At 39.2% G+C, this 22,070-nt stretch overlaps 1 long non-coding RNA gene across 2 annotated transcripts; it reads right to left on the reverse strand.

Annotated features, from left to right (window-relative positions):
* Positions 1-453: 453 nt before the first annotated feature.
* LOC106942095 (uncharacterized) lies at positions 454-22,058 on the reverse strand. 2 transcript variants are annotated; one of them, XR_001423544.1, is made up of 2 exons: positions 21,615-22,058; positions 454-738 (listed from the first exon to the last, which is right to left on the reverse strand). It is a non-coding gene; the product is annotated as an uncharacterized LOC106942095 (long non-coding RNA). The 2 variants fall into 2 exon arrangements; XR_001423543.1 differs by lacking the exon at positions 454-738 and adding an exon at positions 2,275-3,266.
* Between the last annotated feature and the right edge of the window lie 12 nt (positions 22,059-22,070).

The following is a 22,070-nucleotide window of genomic DNA, read 5'->3' on the forward strand; positions in this document are numbered from 1 at the left end:
AAGCAGAAGTGATGATCCCGAATGTAAATAGCGGGCCTGCATCCTGCTAACGCGTTCTTCTTCCGCTGCCTGCCTCCGGCCGCAGCGTTCTCCGTCTGAGTTTATTCAGCTGCCTCCAGCGTTGAGGGATTCACACCCGCAGCGATCCGGGGGCAGACTGACAAGCCTCTGCTTATTGTCTGAAATGGCAGCTCTCCCACCCACTCACATAAATCAGAAGTGTGTTTCCAGATCTAACACACACACACACACACACCAAAATGTTACAGTCACATCATCTATTTTCCTAAATCATACCACTGAGCTGTCATGAAAAGCAATGATTAATTCCTTCCAAGGAGTCGCAGTATTAGTTATATGCGGTAAGTGTTCAAAATTTCTTTTTAATTAAAAGAGGGGAGCAGGAAAAAAAATGGGCAACCACTTGTCTGTAATATTTAAATGTTTTTGTACTTTTTTGCAAGCCCCTGTTGCCTTGGATGACAAGAAGATGAGGAGTGAAAGACATATTGCAGTAAAATGCAAACACACACACACAGTCGGGAGTATAATTTATTTTTGCGTTTTTCCAAGCCGAAAGCTGGAGAGGAAGAAACACGAGTTGTCAGGATCTGGGTTTAAACGTCAGCCGGATTCTGGGTCCACCTGAGATGAACGTTTCCTCCTCGGCTGAGATGTCAGCTGCCGTACTGTGACTTCATTTATCAGAAAACGGCAAACACACGTTCCTCTGTGAACCTGTCAACAGCAAACACAGAGGGATGGCTCCGAGATTCTTATTATTGTTACTGTTAGCACGGCCAAAAGCTAAATCATCCTCAGATTTTATTTTAATTTCTACTTGGGGATCACTAATGATAACCTGAAAGTGTTTAGTAATAAATAAAAACTTTTAAGAATATCCAAATAAAACCTTTACAATAAAATCTTGTAAGTTATGAATGATGACATCGACTTTCTGCACTGTTTTAGCATCGTATTTCAGCTAGCTCGCTAGTTTTAGCAATGGCAGCGGACGAAGTGAACGGAGACGTTCAGTCTGTGCTGGTCACACTTATAAACATTATTAACATTAGCTAACATTAACAGCCATCTTGGTCTAGACTTTCTGGACGAAGTGAAGCGTACAGCAAAGAGCTGGTTTTTACCAGCTAACTGCTAGGTTACAACCAACCATGCATTTTGGGGTCAAAGCCAAAGCTTGAGGAGGTGGAAATACAAATAAATATTGGGAGAAATGTCGGTGTAGTTATCTAAGTCAGTTTGGAAGCCGACTGTGGCATCTATAATATTACTACAGCTTCACACCAGAGTTATTTCTAATAAACAAGCAGGAGATGCTTCTAGATGAGCTCTGCTTCTCATGACATCTTCCCAATCTGTTCATGTCTTTAGATTATTGCCCATCAGTTTTCCACCGCGGGTCAGGTCGTGCGTTTTTGATCTCTGTTACGAATGGCACTGTAGAGAAAAGATCGGGTGGGACGTTTCAAACATTTCCATCCATCTTTTAGCAGAAAAGCAGGCTAGCAAAAAAACAATCAAGGGTCAGGAACGAGGCAAGCCGTCTGTAAGCGCATGAAGCGAACTGCAGGGGTAATCGCTTCCAAAAGATCCCACAGGTGAATGAAAGGGAAAGAGCTGGGCTAATGAAAACGATGCCCCTGTGATCACCATCTCGGCTCCAGGGTTGTATATCATACGGGAAACCCAGATGAGGATGAGGGGACGTGGGAGGTTGGCCGTCTCCAGAGCGTGTTGGAGCGACGCCACATCTGGTCAACAGTAGCGTTCGCTTCCTCCACAGAAAAAGAAAAGTCACACAAAGCAGAGCGATGCCGCGCTAACCGAGGCTCATAAACACCACAAAGATGGTGGATTCGGGTGATTGAATCAGATTTTTATTTTTAATTTCAAGTCGCCGTAGAAACTGAATACAGCCCATGTGGAGAACATTTGGTAAAAAAAAAAAAGTGCCTTTTAATCTTTCTAATTCACAGTGCTAACCAGGTGAATTTCTGTTTATTTTTTCACCTTATGGTGAGATCAACACAATGTTTGCAACTTTCACAGATATTAAAAAAAAACTTTAAGTTCAAACTAACAGACTGGTTCCTGCCGGTTTTTGTTTGGCAATCACACACACAACTTCACTTTCTGATTGGAAACCAATTACAGGACGCACTGCAAAAACGCACTTAAAACAACTGAATTACTGCGTTGAGAATTTATTTCTGAGTTTAATTCATTGATAGAAATGATTGACTACAACACTTTTCAAATTTTTACAAATTTTAAGTCAAGTTTATTTGTACAGAGCATTTCAGTTCCAGTTCAAAGTTTTACATCATAAAAACGTCCTGTGCCAGTTATCAAACCAGCAACAAATATTACATTTAGTCAAATTTTATTTAATTTAATAAACATTTACTACTTTCCTTTACCTTGTGTTGATGTGTTACTCAGAATCCCAGTAAAACACATTAAAGTTTATGCCTGTAATGGGATAATTGTGGGAAAAGTTTAAAAGGTGTGAGTATGTTTCCAAGGCATTTTGTATAATAGTAGTAAATTAGTTCATTAATCAGTATTGTTCTTTAGATATCACTTTCCGAATGTAAAAGATTATCTACTAATTATTAAGTAATCTTTATATAGTAATTATTAACTTAATCTTATAAAAAATAATCTCAACCAAAAAAGATAGTACTTAATCTCAAATCTAGAATCTTTTCAGCGGTTTGTTGTCAAATTAGGACAAGCTTTTCTATGTGAAGACTTTTTTTATGTATGAAAGCCAATTATTTAATGTATTGTTGCAACTTTATGCTTCCCTTTTTCTGTCATACAAGAATGCAGTATCCAACTCTTATCTGCTGCGTGTGGAGAATCATCCACACGTCACATGAAAGCAGAAGTCTGTCTTGGTTTTTCATTATTCAACCTTGAGGAAAACAGATAGGAAGGAAAGATAAGGAGATGAAAGAAAGGTTTTTAAAAAAAAAGTCTTTCATTTTCTTTCCTAATTGGTCTCCTGCTGCCGGGCCGAGAGGAAGTGGAGCTTCCACACCTCCACCCGCAGAGGACACCTGGAGTCTGGCCCCGTCCCCGGAGCTTTGGAGGACTGTGAAGTGCCAGCTTCAATCCCAGTAATCTCAATCCCGCGCTCCACGGTCGTTTCTCCTCCGCGGCGGTGTGAATGAGCCTGGGATGACCTCCCTCCTGGTTCGCATTATCTGCCCACCTGTTAATATGAGACCTTTGACCTGACGGAGAGGAGATGCAGTCAGAGGACAGCGAGTCTGTCCTAATGAGACTACGTCCAGCCGTTGTGTCATTTGGTTTCATTCACAAGACGAACAGCAGCTTGAACAAACCAGCATGCACGTACCAACAAATTACTTTTTGTTTGTATTTTCGCAAACGGAATGAAATTGTTTTTTAGCTCAGCGACCACTGGTTTATTCTCACAAAATGTGTTTTAATACTTTAATTCCTCACAATAAATCGCTTCAATTCAAATTTAAATGTACCTTATTGATCCCAGAGGAAAATTAAATGTTGTTGTAACTCAGATGAATTCAAATTCTTCAGAGTCCTTGTACACAGTGACGGATGTTGGCAGGAATGATCTCCTGTAGCGGCCTGTGCTACAGCGAATTTGAAGAAGCCTCTGACCGAAGACACTCTTGTTTTTCAAACACATCTAACTCGTCTCATCTCAGTACCATTCAAAGTAAAAATATCACGGTTGACGTTATTTTATTTTTAACAAAATAAAAAATGTCTTCACAAGATTATGTAAAATTTTATTGTTACTTATTGTTTGTAAAGTGCATTGAATCTTTTTCTCCCTGTCATTTATTTTTTCTGCAAAAAAAAGATATATCACATGGGTTCTACATTAGAGTAAAGAAACAGAAATGTACGTTTTGTGATTTTTTTAAAGAACTTAAGAAAATAAACATAGTGCTGATTATGTTTTCATCTGACGCAGTTTGTAGCTAGCTTAGGCTAATGCTAACATGTTGATTCTGTTCTCCAAACGCATTTAATCATGATTTAGGCCTGATTTCAAATTGAAACTTTATGAGACCAAAGCACCCTAAAGTAACTCGATTGATTGATTGATTTTTAAATGTTTCCCATCACTTAGCTATTGTCGTTTCCTCCTGCTCTGTCTCTCCCTCCCCCGCCAACACAGAGCAAACTTTCATGCCCACACATATATCCTCATATCAACCCGATACATCCCTGACACATGCGGAGCAGACTTCTAAAGCAAATTGATTATTTGCATGTAGCCTAGCGCTCTCCCTCTGTGGCCTGCTGCACAGATGTATGGATGGATGTGTTTCTTCCATAGAGAGAGAGAGAAACAAAGAGCTGGAGCAGCAGGAGCCATCTTTCAGAATGACAGACAAGTCAAAAGCAGGGATTTCAAAAATGACTATTTTCTTAGTTCCTACCCAGTTCCAAGTGTGTTGCTTTGTGAATATTTTAAAACTAATTTCTAATCGCTGCATGGGAATTTGTTCAACTTCAAAACAGAATATTCTGTGACATCATCTGTGTTGCTCTGTGTTGTTTCATTTTGAAAGCCATAAAAGTAATGAATTGGCCCCTGATCATCCAATACACGACTTCTCCTCTCCCAGCCTTGTTAATCACTGTAATGGTCATAAGGACAGATCAGCTTCCAAACAAACATCCTTTCGACGGCGGCTCTCAGATGATGTCTTGTTCCTGGTTGCTAGGAGACAGGCTCGTTTGCTACAACTTGAACGGTCCAAGCGTGGACCAGATTACAAAGAACCAGCTTTAACATACAGAGTTAAAGCTGTAAGGACTTAACACCTGATGCCTAACGATTATCATAACTGAGGTAAAGTAAGCTAGGCTAATCTAAGCTAATGTCAGGTAATGTAAGATTAGCTAAGTTAAGCTAAGACTTTCAATTCAATTAAAAAAAGACTTTATTACAAAAGAAAATGTTCTGTTGATTTAACTCACATTAACCAATTTTCCATCAGTTGTCGGTGCTGATGGCTGTGGACATGATGGATCACCTGTAGCAGTCTTTGTTACAGTGGGTTTGAAGAAGCATCTGACTGAAGACCCTCTGTTCTTGTATGGCAGATGCTCAGTGTTGACCATAATGTTACTGATTTTATGGCAAATCCTTCTTTGCACAACAATCTCCAGAGGAATACAAAGAAGTCTAAGAGATAAGTTGCTGAAAAGTTTCTTTCCAAGTTATTTCTGTCTTATTTCAAGTGTACTGAGATATTTGCTCTAGAAACTATGCTGGAATGACTTGGTGAGATTTTGTGTTTCTGCAGCGTTGGTCTGTCACACATATATCATAAAACGCTGTGAAGTGCAAAGTGGGAAAAAAATGTGAAAAAAGCTCACAGGGTGTCAATGCGTCTGTAAAAGCTCCGTAAGTGTCAGAAAAGCAATGAGATTTCTTGGCGAAATACTTTCAGGAATGCCAGCTGACAACGAGATTCGCTTTGAACGAATATCGGCTTTCCACTCCCTGGATGTCTGATGACGGGATCGGGCCTTGGATGACCTGTAAAGACTTTTATAAATGAGTTCAATGGGATTTTTGTGGCTCTTGACAGTTTAACGGAGCATCAGATCTCTGCGCACAGACTCTCGGCAGGTCCACATATTGTTCGCCGGAGAATAAAAAGAGATGAAAAGGGGATGTGGCAAGAGGCTGAGGACACGAGTACATCCCGTCTTGGAGGACGTTCAAGAGACGTCCTATCAAAGCCGCTTTCCTTCCGTCTATAAATACCAGCTGAATAACATCTCCCCAACCTCCTGCTGCGGGTATCAAGATCTGTTTAACACATGAGAGGCTCTGGAGATAACTCGGTGGGCTATACGTTATGCATCGCGCAACTGCAGATGAAGAGAGCGGCGTATTACTCCAGCAACTGGCCTGACATTTAAAGGCATGTCCATCAAAAAGATGACTCCTAAATCTGCCCTAAATTTATTGCACTAAATACGTCTTAGCGTGTTGTATCACTGGCAATCGGTGTTGAAAACATCTCATAATAAATTATCAAATTTAAGTGGCTGCAGTATGGGGTGGTAAAAGGGACAAGATTGTAAAGTAGTCATATTAGGCTGCACCTGTGACAGAGTCCAGCTAATTAAAACGGTTTGTTTGACTGCCATTCAACCCAAACAGCAGGTTTTACAGCAAGCTAAAGCAAAGCAAACTTTGCAAACAGCACTCAGAGAGTTTGAGAAACATTAGGATTATGGTTCATTTCAGTGGCAAAAGTTGGAAAATCTGGAAAAAGTAGGGATCCTCAATAGATCGTCAGTATCAGCCTATGTTAATTGTTTTTTTAAAGGGGGACTATTATGTATTTTCCAGCCACAAGGTCATTTTATAACACAATCAAATAACTTTCATTCAGTTGCAAAAAATGCTGCATATATTAAATGTGGCTAACAAGAAATTGAAACTGGGCCTCTGTCTCCAAGAAATTTCTGTTCTCTCTGAAACTCCGCCTTCAGGAAGTCATCACAACATGGCTCCTCTATTAACCTCTTAACCTCCTTTACCGGAGTTGCATTGAGCAATAGCTCCTATAATGAGTTCAGCAGATGCTCAGCTCCACCAGGTGTTTGCCAATTGCTGCTGGCTAGTCTGAAGGAGCTGAGAGGGGGAGTCGAGAGCACAGGGATGCTCTGTGAGGCGGAAGCTCAAAAGGTTGGAAACTGTAGCTCTGAGGAGGGGGGTTTGTCTTTGAAGGCGGGGCTAGGTCCAACCAGGAGTTTTGTACAGTTGAATGGTTGCCATGTCAACGAAAGAATTTCTTAAACATGCATGAAATAATCAAGGCAACACCCCAGGTATATTTTTGAAGAGGGAATAATATAACATGAAGTAAATATAAAAAATAAAAGTCAATTTTACGTTAATACTGTCCCTTTAACATATCTGTTTTGGCCTGCTATGTAAGGATTGATTCAAAAATATTAATATTGATAATTCAGTATCAGAATCTGATTGATAACAGAGTGGAAATATTGATATTTAGTTTCCAATACACCCTTTCAATTTTGTTACATTTTTGTACTTGTCAACTCTACCTCAAAAAAGATTTTGTTTCTGATTTGATCTCAATAATAATAATTTTCACTTTGTTTATTTCTGAAATACACACAAATTATGTTCATATGCTATTAAAGTATTTCATTAGCATTTATAAACTTTATTCAAATTCTGTCCTAGGCTTGAACAGAATACTTCAAAGGAAAACCAACAAAAACACCTTAAGGTCAGAAGCTTGATGATATATTACACTTAGATAGAAAGTATCAGTATCGGCAACACAAGCCCTTTATCGGATCAGTACGAAAATATGAAGCATGCCACACCTCTAGTAGTAACCAGTGTTTATTTTCATCTTGCTGCCATTTGTGTGTTGCGAGAAGAGGTTGGTAAAATTGATACACGATCCCGTAAAAAATAATTTACAACAGCAATATCAATATCGGATATTGATATTGGCTCAAATTTTCATCTCGGTGCATCCTTTATGAAAAGCCTGTGAATCCTACAGAACTCTGTAGCAGGAAGCCATCAGGCTTAAACAGCTTGTTGAGGGATTATTGTAGGAGACAAAACTTCAACAGATCTTATCCCAGCTGTGTCAAAGTCCTTACTTCTTTTTCTCCTCTCCGTTTTTTTTTCCCAGAAGAGGAGAGGCAAAGCGAGGAGAAGGGAAGAGAGGGGGGAGCGCAGCACTCCCTCCTTCGCTCAGAGATGCAGAGAGCAGAACTTGTGCCAGTGAGCCGGGCTTTGAAAGTGTAACGTAAGAATGGCAGATCACAGAGGCCAGAGGAAAATGATATTCTCCTCATTGCGACTCCCCCTGCTCGGGACTTTGTTGTGGGGGCTTCTGCTTTTAACTGGAACCAGGTTCTGTGTTGCTGCGGCATCCCGCACGGTGCGTACGAGCAAGCGCCGTCGTTTCTCTGCTCCCTGACGCGCGAGAACGGCGTGTTGAATTTGATGGCCATCAGTGAAGACCTGGGGTCTCCAGGTAGGGGCTTCTCACCTGAGCAGGTGGAAACCAAGGAAGCTCGGAAAGCAGAAGAGTTTCCCGTTTGTATTTAGCAACAGAAGCAGATAACTGCATGTTCTCTCCAAAACAAAAAAACATGTGTTCAAAAAGTTATTTTAAGTTTAAAGCACTATGGAATACAAGTTTATTAAAGAGTCTTTATTATGCATTTTCCTGACACATAAAGCCATTCTATAGCACAATGAAGTATGTTACCTTCAAAGAAATATGACTTCATAATTTCAAATTGGGTCTCTGTCGCTTTAAGAAACTCCTGCTCTTTCTGAAACTCTGCCTTCAAGAAGTTCTGGCAACATGGCTCCTCTATTAACCCTTTAATGTTTTTACCAATGTTGCACTGAGAAGTAGCTCATGTAAGTAGCGCTGCAGTTCCATCAGGTGTTTGCTAATTGCTGCTGGCTAGTCTGAAGGAGCTGAGTGGGGGTGGGGGGGAGCTGCTCTGTGAGGCAGAAGCTTGGAAACTGCAGTTCTGAGGAGGAGCTGCACCTTGAGGGCAGAGCTAGGTCCACCCAGGTGTTTTGCACAGCTGAATGGTTGCCATGGAGATTAAAGGATCTTTTTCAAACATGCATGAAAGAATCAGGGCAACACGCCATGTGTGTTTTTAATGAGTGAATAACACTATAACATGTAAAGCTCAAATAAAAGTTGATTTTAAATGACACTGTCCCTTTAAAAACCCATTCAGACCAAGTCCTGGTACTTGCACTGAAGGGTTCGAGTCCCAATTCTCTGGAGTGATCGTTTGTCCCGCCCTCTTTGCCCCCTTGAGCCACACTTCAACTAAAGCCCTCATCCAAGCCAACTTTGGCAAGTTGCATTACCCACAATTCACTGCTACAAGTCGGCAACATGGCAACCTTCACTGAGCAAAAAGTGTCTGTCACGAAAAAATACTAAGTTTTCAAATGTAAAGATTTGAGATCATTTTTGTTTCACTCTGCTGTACGTGAATGAAAACTATTGCATTTCGCTCTGTTTTAAAAAAGTCGAGACAAAACACCTATGAGCGACATGGACTTAAAGTTTTATCACCATATTTTGTGGTAATAGTCCAATAAATGTGACGATAAGAACAAGTTTATTAAACATCTTCTAAACAACTGTGTAGCTGTGACTCCAAGGTAGAGGAATCACAGCCCCACAAATGCAAGTAGTCAGGATATGCTCCTGTATGACACCAGTCATATAAAGAAGTGTTATTTGTATCACTAAACTGCACACGTTTAATCATATTTTTAAATTATTAAAAATACTATTATTGAACAAACCTTGGAGAAAATAGTAAAAACAACAATCCTGACGATCCGGACAGTTTGGGAGGATTTTAAATATCATTAGTAGGAATTTTTTGTGACGACAAATCTAAATTCATATTATGAAAACAGATTATCACGATATGCTGTACCACCACCTTCTTAAAACCCATACGACAGTTATTACTATTTCACTGAGACCCGCCATTTTGGATTTTAATGAAATAGCTCGTACTGTCCCAGTCCTCCAATTTTTACACGCTTGTAAACTTATGTGTTCTTCGACCGAGTGCACACTTCGTAGAGGGGCGTAGGGCGTAATGGGAGTATTGCAATACTCGGCTGCAGGGCAGCCATGTTGGATTCTAAACCACACCAAACTTTCCACGCAGTCGAAATCTCGTCTTCAGGACAGCAACATACTTTCTGAGAGTATAAATCCGTCATCACCGCCCTGATCTTTCTTTTTGTATCCTAAATGAAAAAGTATTTTACAGCAGGAGGATTTTTAAACTGCTTTTCGCTGGTTGTTCTGTGCACTTTCATCAGATGTGCGAGGAAGGAAATCCAGAAGAACAGGAGTAAAATTTGATTTACGGCACGTTCTAAATCGGTCAGATCTTTATGCGTTTACCAAAGGACTTCAACTCCAGGGGTTAGTACAGAACTGATCACCTATTACATGTCTGACTGGAAATAAGTTCCTTTTTATCCAGTCCGGCCATTTTATTTTCTCATTTTCACCAAAAGAGCAATATGTTATTGTGTACTCGTTCTGCTAAGGACAACTCAGATAGAAACATCTTGGTGTGGATGTTTTCAATTAGTAAGAAAAGATGAAAATCACATTATCAAATATAATCTCATTTTATCAGTGTGAGACACACACACACACACACACACACACACACACACACACACACTTTGGAGCAGCTATAGCTTTTTTACAGAAGAGACTATAAAAAAAAAGAATAACCAGGACGACTTGATACGATCAGACAACCAGTGTTTGCCAATAGCTGTGTTGCAACTCTGGTGTTTTGGATTAAACAGACTTCTTAACAAGAATACTTCTTGATTTTCCTGCAGCGATGACATATGGCGTAGAGGATAAAAGTTAGAAACTTCGTCTTATAAAAGAATTCCTCTACACACACACACACACAAACTCAAACTACACAACCCTAAAATGTTTCTCATTTGCGATCTGATACGCCCTGTGTGTTTTCGCAGATTTGACACCCTGTCGAATCGAGCTAAAAAAAAATGCATCACGTTAATGCGGCGCCCCGTTTCATTCGGTAAATGCGCGTTTTGCCATTTGGGTTTTCTGTTTCAGGTGAGGAGCAAACCAGAAGGCCTCAGGCATTGAGGCGGCGCCTGTGGGACGGTGGGCGAAGCTTCGACCGCGTCTTTTAGGAATTAAACGACTTTTAATAGAAATTGGAGGCACAGATCTCATTTTAGCTGATTCAAACACATGCAAAAAACATATGTATGCACATGCCCGCACTCTCAAAGCCAGCTGGTATGCAGAAAATCCCACAGTTTGTCCAGAAATGAGTGCTTAGCCTTCAGTCTAAATCAAAAACAAATCCTCCCACAGCCAGATTCCAACATCAAAGGGGCAGATTGGACAAAAATCCCCTTTAAGGCCAAGTTAGCAGTGGATGGATGGTGTTGAGTTAATGCATAGAAAATTGTTATATTTACCCTCCTTTTTTATTATTATCATTAAAGCTGAAAGTCTGCTATGACTTCTCACTGCCGTGATGATGGAGCTGACACTTTACCCAGGAAATGGTTTCCTATGGGTCTTCGCTCAGACAAAAATCAGCAAAAAGCCTCTCCAGCTCCATTTGAACCCGTTTAAATCCTTCACTTCAAAACATTAAATAATCCAAAACACACACAAACAGAGCATATAATTAACATGAGACGTGCAGCCGCTTCCCTTCACTGTTATGTATGTGGCAAATATTCTGGAATCGATTTAAAAGTCCTGACTACCAATTTCATGCGTCGCTGCCATAAATCATGCACAACGCGCATGTCCTCGTCTGGTTTCTTTTGTTTTTATTTCTTTCTCTCATCATCTGAAGACTGACGTCGAGGTTTGCGTCAGCTCATCCGCACCCGAAATTTCAATCTCTGGTTTAATTTTGATATGACTGAAGTGATTTACGGACCCATTTTCCAAATTACTGAAAAGTTGATTTTATTTCAATAACTCAGCTCACCAAACGAGACACATTACAAATATTATTTTCACACAGATTGATGGCTTGCAAGGTTTATTTCTGATTATTAAAATGATTTTCTACTAATGGAAACGTCATCGTTTAATATTGAATCTTACATCGGACCGATGACGGGCTGAATGAAAAGTACGTTTAGCACTTTAAAGGTTTCTGTTTTCTAAACTTTCTTTCAATATGACAAATGAGCCACATTTAACAGTAAAATAAAACTTCCCGCTGTTTAGTATAAAAGTCTCAGTTAATTTTAAGCACATGCTTGAATTGAATTATTATTTTTCAAAGTATTTCTGAAGTTTAGACTAAAACTAACAGAGTTTCACATTTTTTTCATTAGACAGGTTTTCATAAAGAAAAAAAAAATTCACATTTATGCAACAAACCCAATCTGAAGTTGGGAATGAAATCTGGCTTGCATGGTAATTAAAAAAAGGCAGCATTAGCTGAAGTAAGTTAAACGTCTCCTTTTATTATCGCACTTTCCTTCTTGGTTTTCAACAAGCTAGTTCACCTCTGGTTTCATGTCATGTCCAACTAACCTTTTTGTTGAAACCACGGGACTCGTAGCTCTGACTTGTGTGTGAAGCATGACTCAGGCTCCCTTTGCATAACCCAATCGGACAGAGTGCCATAATATTTACACCAAAGACACAAAATGAAACTGTTTCACGCTGGCCAAAAGATCAAACTTTAAAAGAGTACAAAAGAAAACAGGAGGAGGAAAAGTGTTTAGGCTGAACGGAAGTGAACGTTGCATTTTGATTTTCAAAACTCAACGCAGAAATAAATCCTACATGTGAATCTCAATTTAACCTGGAGATACAATGAAGTAAATCATTAAAGTCTGAAGTGACTGCAGACTGTGAGTTTTTTTCCAGACATCATACGTCCCGAGTATCCATCAATCATCCACTGCGTGACATTTCAGGCGCTGGTGTGATTTAAACGCAGCGAAATACTGCAGGAGTAACATGTTAATTAAAGTACAAACATAGCATGTTGGAGAAAACTGGAAATGTTGGAGAAAAAAAGAATGTTAGGGGGAAATTAATGATGCCCTTATGAACAGCCAAAATTCATTTACTTTGACAAAAAAACATGATGATGAATATAATCTTGATATGAAATACTAATAAAAACGAAGTCAAAACAAATAAAAACACTACATACTATGGATTGAAACAGGCAAAGTAAAACTCAAGTGCATTAATCATTAAATATGGAAAACAATAAACATCAAAATGAGCAAATGGCTGTTAAAATATAAGTACTGCATTTGTTTAATTTCAAAATTGTCAACTATTTGGGAAAAAAAAACACAGTCATTGCCAAAAGTTAACATTCATTCATCTGAAAATCAAACTAATCTCAGAGAAAAAAAAAAGGTAAAAAGTAAATAAAGCTGAGATGTTTCAGATAAATACGTTTGCACACGTTTTGAGTTTGTTAAACCGCCTCCTAGATTCATTTTCAGGAGTTAAAGCCAACATCAATGCTGGGCTGCCGCTAGTGATTCAAATGTACCGGAAGTAAAGTTTAGCTGCCATGTTACAATTTTTAAAAAATTTTTGTTCATTTGAACCCTTTCACTAAAGCCAAAGTTTGAAAACAGATTAAAATGATCAAAGTGGAATTATTATTGTCACATCACTCCAGGAAGAAATATACAAGTGCAGCCCATGTAGAAATATATTATATTTTTAATGTTTTTAGGCATCTGCTAGAAATGACAAAAATTACTTCAAGAGAAGAAAATTAGAGTTTTTGAAATGGCCTAGTCAAAGTCCAGGACTATACCTGACAGGATGTCTGAGGGGCCACTTGTGTACTAGAGATGTCCAGACTGAAAGTCAGTCAGGAGAAGTTTTATTAGAGCCACTGGACTAATGTTACAAAGTCTGGATGTGGGATGCTAATCATTCAACCTTCCCACAGAGAAGGTTGAATGGTTAAATGAAATTTGACAATATTTATCATGGCTTCATTTTGTTGCAGCACACAAACTTGCTATTGTAGCAATCACGTTCCTTTTTCTTTAAACCAGCTGAAAAGTGGCTCTCATGTCCCAGAAAACGTTCAGCTCAAATGTCGAACTACAGAACGAAAACCTTGGCAGCCTTCGTGTACGTCAAAGCAAACAGCAAAACTTAAGACCCGGCTTCAGAGTAAAAACAAACACTTCTGCGGGCCTTGTCCTTGCATTCTGACGTATTTAGTCTCGTAATAAACCCGGGGAGAGACGGCCAGTGAAGCTGAAAACCTCAGCAGGGCCGCATAACACCTTGGCAATTCAACCCACATGTGCGGCGGCGTGCTGGGCCGCCGCCTCGGGGCAAGATGGCCTCTGCCGGGCCGGCATGTGGAAGAGGTTTTCCACTCAGCTGAACCTCCAGCACCTCCACCGGGTTCCCCGGCGCTCACCGCTGTTATACCGCCGCGGCTTCAAGCGTCGCCAGCCAGCTGTGGATTAACACCATTTGCACCTCGTCTCTCGGCGTGCAGGTAACACCCACGCCTCCACGGGGAGGTCCGTGCATGCCACGAACACGGAGTCCCGACAAGAGGCAGGCAAATATCTCAGGAAGGCCGGGTTTGTTGCCAACAAAATTACATTTGCGAAAAGAGTAAATTGAATTCAAGCGCCGTAATGCAATAAGAAAGGGATAATCTAATTTGAGCTCAGCGCTGTTTTAAAATGCTTGAACAACTTCTTGAGGCGTTTTGTTTCGTCCTCAGAGAGAAGAGACACCGTGGCGTTTGGTGTTTTTCTTCTTCTCACGTCCTGCTATCGATCAAGCGCGTTTGGGTAAGGACCCTAAAAGAAACAGGCTCGCGATATCAAAGCTCGAGACATCTGTGTTTTATATGTACTTTTACTCAGAATGTCAGTCAGTCTGTCCTCCACTTGGCAAGATGCTCTCTCTCTCCTAAACGATTTTTCATTTTTTAGTTAAGTTACAATTTTCAGACTCACGAGTTGAGTTTTTGACCAAAGGTGTTCACATTGAAACTTCTGCAACATACGTTGATAATTAGGCATTAAACTCTTTATATATAAAGTTAAATGATTTATCCAAGGCACAGGAACAACGGAGAGAAGAAAGATGCAAAAAGAAATTATTGGAATGGAAAGAATATAAGTTTCCTATGGAGATCGGAAAAGTATAGATTTTTTTTTACACATCTCAATAAATATTAGAAAAAGACAGGCTCTATTCATATTTCCTTCCCTCTATCTTTTTGTTTATCCTTCCTCTTCCCCATTTATTTCCTTCTTTCCGTCTGTCTTTCCTACCTAGAAAGACAGACGGAAGGATAGAAGCTTCCGTCTGCTTCTATCAATCCTTTCTTCTAGATTTATCGGCCAGCTGATTTATCGGGGCTGATTTCCTTCATTTTGAGAGATCGGCCAATATTTACATGTCTCTTTTCTACATCAGCATAACCTCCAATCATCAGCCACTGTCCTCTCTGACTCTCCTGTTAGAAGTTTGACTGACAGATCGGCCCACCAGCTCATGTTGACAATAGTCACCCCCTGTTGCCAACTCAGCGACCTTCTTGCTATATTTAGCGACATCAGAAAACCCCCCCAGAAAACTAGTATTTGTCAAAATGAGAATTGGCAGGTCAGGCGTTTTAAAGATCAGTAATTGGACAGAAAACTGAAATTGGTGCACCCTGACTTTCTTCCATACTTCCTTTGTTTAGTTTCCGTTCTCTCCATTCATTCCTTTTTTCCATATTTTTCTTTCTTCCTATCTATCCGATCATTCTTTTTTCATTGTTTCCTTCCATTGTTCCTTACTTCCTACAATCTATAGATCTATCAGTTATTTCTTCCATACTTTTTTCTTTCCTCCTATACCTCCTTTCCTTACTCCACCAACTGAGCCTCTCATCCTTTTTGTCCATCCTATCACCATTTCTTCCTTATTTATTTCCTTCCTGTTGTACTTCCTCTTCTCTTTTTGTTTCTCTCCTCCTATCCACATCCCCTTCCTTCCATACTTCCTCCCTTTCTTTTTTACTTCATGAGGTTTTTCCCATCATAAATTTGAGAAGTAAAGAACTATCTGCCATTAATAGCGTCAAGGCGTTGCTTTCAACCTTTAAAAGTGTCCAAGAACAGAACAGAAACCTCTCTACATTTGCAAGAAAAGAACGGCAGACCAAGTGAAGAGATGCTCAAATAAAGTACAGCAACAAAGGTTTTTTTTTTTTGAGAGTGCTGACAAGCGGCTCAGCTGGTGTGGAGCTGGAGTGGGTGGAGCCAGTCGGTGAGTGGAGGGGTGAGAGTGGGAGGTGTTGGGCCGGTTGGGGAGGGGGGGTCTGCCCTCTGACATGACCCCGTCACATGAGAGGTGAGCCAACACGTAACGTGGGCCCGTTAAACAGCTCGACACCAGGTAAGAGACATATTCCATCCGCCTCGTTTCATATGCTGATGACACCGTGTGCTCTTTATTTGACCTCCAAACCCTAAAACAACAAACAGCCGTTTAGTTTTAGCACAGATTCCATCAAGATGGGCAGAGGTTTTTCAATTGGCAAAAATAAAAGCTACAAAAAAGACACCAGGAAGGTGTCAGGGCCTGACAGTGGTTAGGGAATCTAAGAAAAGCAAAAAATAATAATAAATGGAGTAAATCTTTATGTTGGTGGTTGTAGTTTAGTACAGAGAATGTCGACGCTTTCCAGAAGTTCACCTGAACATTGTTCTCTCAGCAGCCATTCAGTCGCTGTAAATGAGTGGCACCTTTCACGGGCGGCAAACAGAGGCCGACATTCAGCACAACAAAACAGACCAGGCCACGAGGCTGCAGGTAGACAACTGGGAAAGATGGCCGCGTTTTAAACCACAGACGGTACTAGTTTTCATGGAGTACACAGCCAGATGTAATTTAATAGTTTTTAATCAGACTGAACTTAGAATGTAACAAAATATTGAGTTTTCTAACGGATACAGATGATTGCTTTGTCTTTTAAGAGCAGCCGACAGGGTGTGAACTGTAGATGGATTATATACGCAGGTCTGTTTATTGTTGATCTGCCACACATATGCTGGATGGCGTTTTGAGTTTTCATCAGTGATGCACTGCCCTCAAGTGGTCATAGCTGGAAACTGCACTCTAAAAGATTGGCGACGGAAACAGTTCTCCGTCAGTAACTCTGGTCTTTGTCCATTATAGCCTAGTAGGTGTCGATACAGATGAAGTATCTCTTCAGCATGGCATTATTTAATGGTCCAAGTTAGAGAAATTTACTATTTAATTTCACTGATCAGAGATTTTGTGGCAGGTTGTGGATCACCTGTTTTTTTTTTTTTCTTAAGTCTTTTACCTACCTTTTACACTAATTTAAGTTGATTACATTTTCTCCTAAAAACCAGAACTAAAAGTAATACATTTGTGTTTTCAACATCCAGATTTAATGTATTATTGATGTGTTTCAGAGTCACTTAAAACAATGATTTCTTCAAAACAGTTTTGGAGTCAAATAGATTTATAACTTTGAAAACCTACGAATTCAGTCATTTTTGATCCAAGTGTTGGAACAAAATATAATTATTCATAAAATCCACCTAGAAAGAATAGCAATGCATCTTTAACTCTTTTAAAAGTGTAATTATTGCTTTCCAACTCTAGAAAACGTAACAAGAACTTGTAATTTTTTTCTACAAGATAATTTCATTCTAAATGCCAACAGTGTCCAACTTTAAAATGCTAAGGAAACAAGTCTGATTTATTGTAAGATGCTTGAATCCTTTATTATAGCAAATAAAGTTCCTCTTTGTTATGAGCAATCGTTGGTCATTTACACGCTCTGCAGAACTTCAGCATTATTACTTCAAAACAGGATAGCATAATTACAGGTTAAACATTTTGAATGTTCTTCGGCATCTTTAGCAATTAGCGCAGTTAGCATCACTGACAGCAGACTGTGTGGATGTCATCTGCACAGATTGTAGACTTTCACCTCAACTGTAAAGGCAACATTTCTTAATCCAATATGCTCCATCATGATGGACTAAAGAGGTCAACTTTGCTGTTCTATGTTCAGCTTCCCGTTGTTTGTTGAAGTCTAGCTGTTTGTTTTTCCTGTCGCTTCCTTTACATAGATTCTTTACAAATAGATTCTCGTCTATTTGTGGTTCGGTATTCACAGACGCACTTATTTGTGTAGTTTTCTGTCCAGAGTATTGCCAGAAAGCTCGTCTCTTGGTGCTGATTTGATGTGTCCGTAAGAGCGGAGCTAAAGAAGACGATGGACGTTACCTTCTGTGGTTATTCAAGTGTAAAGATGGTTACCAGCTAATTTCTCAGTGAACTGAAACTACACACTTTAACTGCCAAGTACAATTTAAATACACATATCAAATATAATTTAACCTTTTTAACCAGTTTTTTATTTGTAAATCCGTTATTAGTAATTATAACATCAATAAAAATTAGCATTGCCATTTAAGGGTCATCACTTGAAGGAAGAATGATAGCACCTGTCTTGTATTGTGGTCTGACATTAACTTTTGTCACAAAAAGTGCTTTTTGTTTTGTTTCTGGTCATTAAAATATACGTTTTAAATATTATAGCCATGTTTTTTGGAGTTTTGGCACATATAGTTCCTGAGCAAGTTTCACCAGACATTGATAAATTGTTCAGTAATTGTTGCTGGTAATAGTTCAGCTATGTTGCTTTTTTTTTTTTATGAATACACTGATTTGTATACTGTCATTATTGTGGAAATTGAAATCTAAGAAGCTAGTGACTAAATAAATGCTGAAATCTGGGGTCCCTAAAAACATGTTTTTATGCTTTCCGCTAATTGTTTCGCTAACTGGGCATCTGAAGTACTGGGTTGCATTTTAGGAGCTGAAAAATGTCGCTTGAGGTTCGACCAGCTTGTGGAAAACCTTATTCTGAAATGTTTTAATTTGTTTTATTTAGAGACATACAGTGTTCCTAAAACCCTTTAAGTTTAATTATAATCTCTGTACTAGAGTGATCTTACAGAGTATGATATGCGGAAGCTTTCACGGGACATTTTGGATGTGATGTACACATTATACTCACTCCTGGCTTTTCTGTACCACAGATACACTGAAAATTGTTTATTTTTTTAAATCTATATCCTGCACTCATTTAAGTCTGGGTTGATTGAACACAACAACTTCAAATGGGTTAAAAGTGACTGATGTTTAGCATTTAGACTAACAAGGACTGTGGTCGATGTTGGATATAGTAGCTAGCACTAGCTTGTGCTAGCTACTTACGGCTAGTGGCATCTTTGTGAGCAGACTTGTTTCTTAGTGTGAACATCGTCATAATACATCATTTTTAGCATTTCTTATTTTATCCCGAGGCTCCGTCTAGTCTCTTCTCTAACCAAACATTTGGTCATAATTTCTGGCTCAGTGTTTGGTTAGAACTTCTTCCCAAAACAACATAAACCCCTGATTTAGATTAACCCAGCAGTTTTGCCGTGCAAACTTTCTTTGGGTTTGCGTTAACAGTAAAAGCAGGATTATTTTTGAGAGACGAAGCTCTAGATACGTCAAGAATAACCAGTGTGCTTTCTGTGTTTGCTGCAGGCGGTTCACATGTTACTAGTCTGGCAGGAGGAAAGGAGTTCTGCTAAGAGAGAATGTGCAGCTGTCATCAGTAAGTAAGGCGCATCAAAACTACAAGCTCCCTACTAGCTGTATGATAAATTACCGATGTGTCGACAGGGCCCAGTCATACTTTCTATGTAACAAATTTCTTTATACAAATTTGGACTGTGTGGTTGGTTGGTTGTTCTGACTGTTTCTTTAAGGTTTTAATACGAAAATAACATTTTAGTTTTATCCAACTAAAGTTTCTTGTAAAGTTCAAACTCGTCTCATGTTTTTAAAAAAACGGTTGATGTGATAATTTGACAGCAAGTATAATTCAGCATGTGCTATTCAAATCATTTAGCTATGTATTTAAGCCAATTTGAGTAGAAATTCAGGGCAAATGGTAATAATTAGATGGTAGAATATTCATACGTTTTTAAAAATGGAAGCAAACAGTTAAAAAAGTTGCAGAGAAACTCATCGTGTCCGTGATTAAATTTAAATCAACTCTTCTTTCTTATTTTAATCACATGCTTACATACTATAGGACTTGTTGGTAAATAAGCTAATATAATGGTGGCAAAAATTTCCCAACTTTTAAAATAGTCCCAAAGGTATTAAGCCATCTACATTCACACACAGTTGTCCCATGGTTAATCTGTATGGTTTGATGTAAAGTGGAGCTGTAGCTGTTCTGTGGGAACACTTTCATCGAGGTTTAGGAATGGGCTTACTTGAGTTATTACCAAAAAGCAAATAAATATGTTCACTGATGCTCGTTGGTTTGGCCTGGTTAGTGATCTCCGCTCTGATAGATTCCTACAAGCTGTTGTCAGGACTCAATCAGGCCAGTCAAGTTTCCCCCACCAAACTTCATCATCCATCCTTTTCTTTCTGGACCTTGCTTTGTGCACTGGGGTACAGTCATGTTGGAGCAGGAAGGAAATTGCCCAAAATCTCTTGGCACGATGAAGCCTTCAGGTTTTTTTTGGAACTAGAGCAGCGCAAAGCCTGAATCAGAAAAATAACGCCTCGCCCTTTTTACCAAACGTTACACTTGACACGATGCAGTCAGGCAGGTTGTTGTTGTCCGGGCAACTGCAAAACCAAGACTTGTTCATCGGGTTGCCAGATTTGTCCCTCCAGGCAACATGTCTCCAATGTCCTAGAGTCCAACAGAAATGGGTTTATACCTTTGTATCCAACAATTTGAATTGCTATGGTCTCATGTAACACTATGATAGTCATTCCATGACGCTTTCTAAGGACTGTTGAGTTAATCTGAAGTTTGGAGGACTGTAACCATCATCTGGTGACCCCCGCTGTGTGATGTAACGTGGCGGAGTCGAAGTTGATCCAAATCACTTCCAGTTTGTAGTGATACCACCTACAGTTGGGACAGAGACTCTAGGGACTAGATTTTATACACGTGTAGTCATGTTGTGGTTGTAAAACCTGAGTTTAATGGGTTGCAGGCAATTTAGCAAATATAACGTTCTTAGTATGTTCACTACACAGGTGAAAAATATATATTTAAGTCAGTGTACTAAAATCTAGAATTGTAATTACATTTACAACATTTACAACAAAATAGTTGAATTCAAATATGATTAACATTCAATTTAAAGTGAATTTACTTTACTATTCTGTGCTAAAATGGAATTACTTCATGTATACTTATAATTTAAATATAAATTTTTTGTGCTTATTTCATGCTAAAATGATACATTTTGGTGTTATTTCCAATAAATTTATGGTGTTTGAACTTGTATTATATATATATATATATATATATATATATATATATATTAAAACTATTTCCATAACACCTTACAAATATTTTTAAAAATATATGAAGAGGTTCATTTATTGAAACAGTTTTATTATGCATAAAAAGTATATGTAGGTAACAGACAAAAATACAATAATACATTTTTTTAAAGTATTTATGCTTTAATTTAGTTGAATTAAAGCATAAACTTATGGTACTTTAAGTATACTTATAACTTTACAATGGACTTCTCTTAAAATATATTTTAAATATCCCACCTGTCTTTCTATAAATACCACGCCTTTAACAATTAGTTGATGCAATGAAACATGAATTTCAGAAACATGTAGCATATTTAAAATATACTTTAAAACAGAATAATTTTTTTTTTCACTTTGTAACCACTCTCTAGAATAGCCAACATAAACCATGTGGAGGGAAAAATGAGTTTTTGACTACTATTTTTATAAATAAAATGAAGTTTTAGCCAACTTCTTTTCTAACTTCCTGGTACAGTTAGCTTAATACCAGTTTGTTATTGACATTAACAAGTGGGGCTTTGTCTTGAGCAGAATTTTATTATTATTTTTAATTAATTTCTAACTCACCACCTCCACAAACAATGTTTGCCTTCACACGGCAGCTGGCCGCTGGGTTTCGGCCGCCTCCTGTCCCCGCCGTGGCCGGAGTCCATCAGCACATTTCTAGCTTGTGTAAACACGGTAAAAGCAGCGGCCGCGCCCGGGTCAAAGTAGCTCCTCTGTCCCAGCGGTTTTCACAGCGTCTCTGTGACAGTTCATCCTGAATGAGCCAAAAGCAACGCGGCGGTGGCGCTAACTGGCAAACAAAGGCACAGGAGGCTAAAATTAAAGCTGCCGGCCGTGTTGCTCACACGTCAGAGGGAAGGCGGAAGTCCAGCTGGGCAGTTATTGGTTGACTGAGCTGCACGCGCTGGTTCACGGGGAGCTTCGGTCTAAACGGGGATGTTGCGACGTCAGTCCTTCGTGGGCGCCGTGGGGGGCGAGAGGGAGGATTTTTGGGTGCTCATTTGCGGTAAGTTTCGC

The sequence above is a fragment of the Poecilia latipinna genome, unplaced genomic scaffold (assembly GCF_001443285.1).
Source record: "Poecilia latipinna isolate Pla-1442-1.1 unplaced genomic scaffold, P_latipinna-1.0 Scaffold4038, whole genome shotgun sequence".
Lineage (NCBI taxonomy): Eukaryota > Metazoa > Chordata > Actinopteri > Cyprinodontiformes > Poeciliidae > Poecilia > Poecilia latipinna.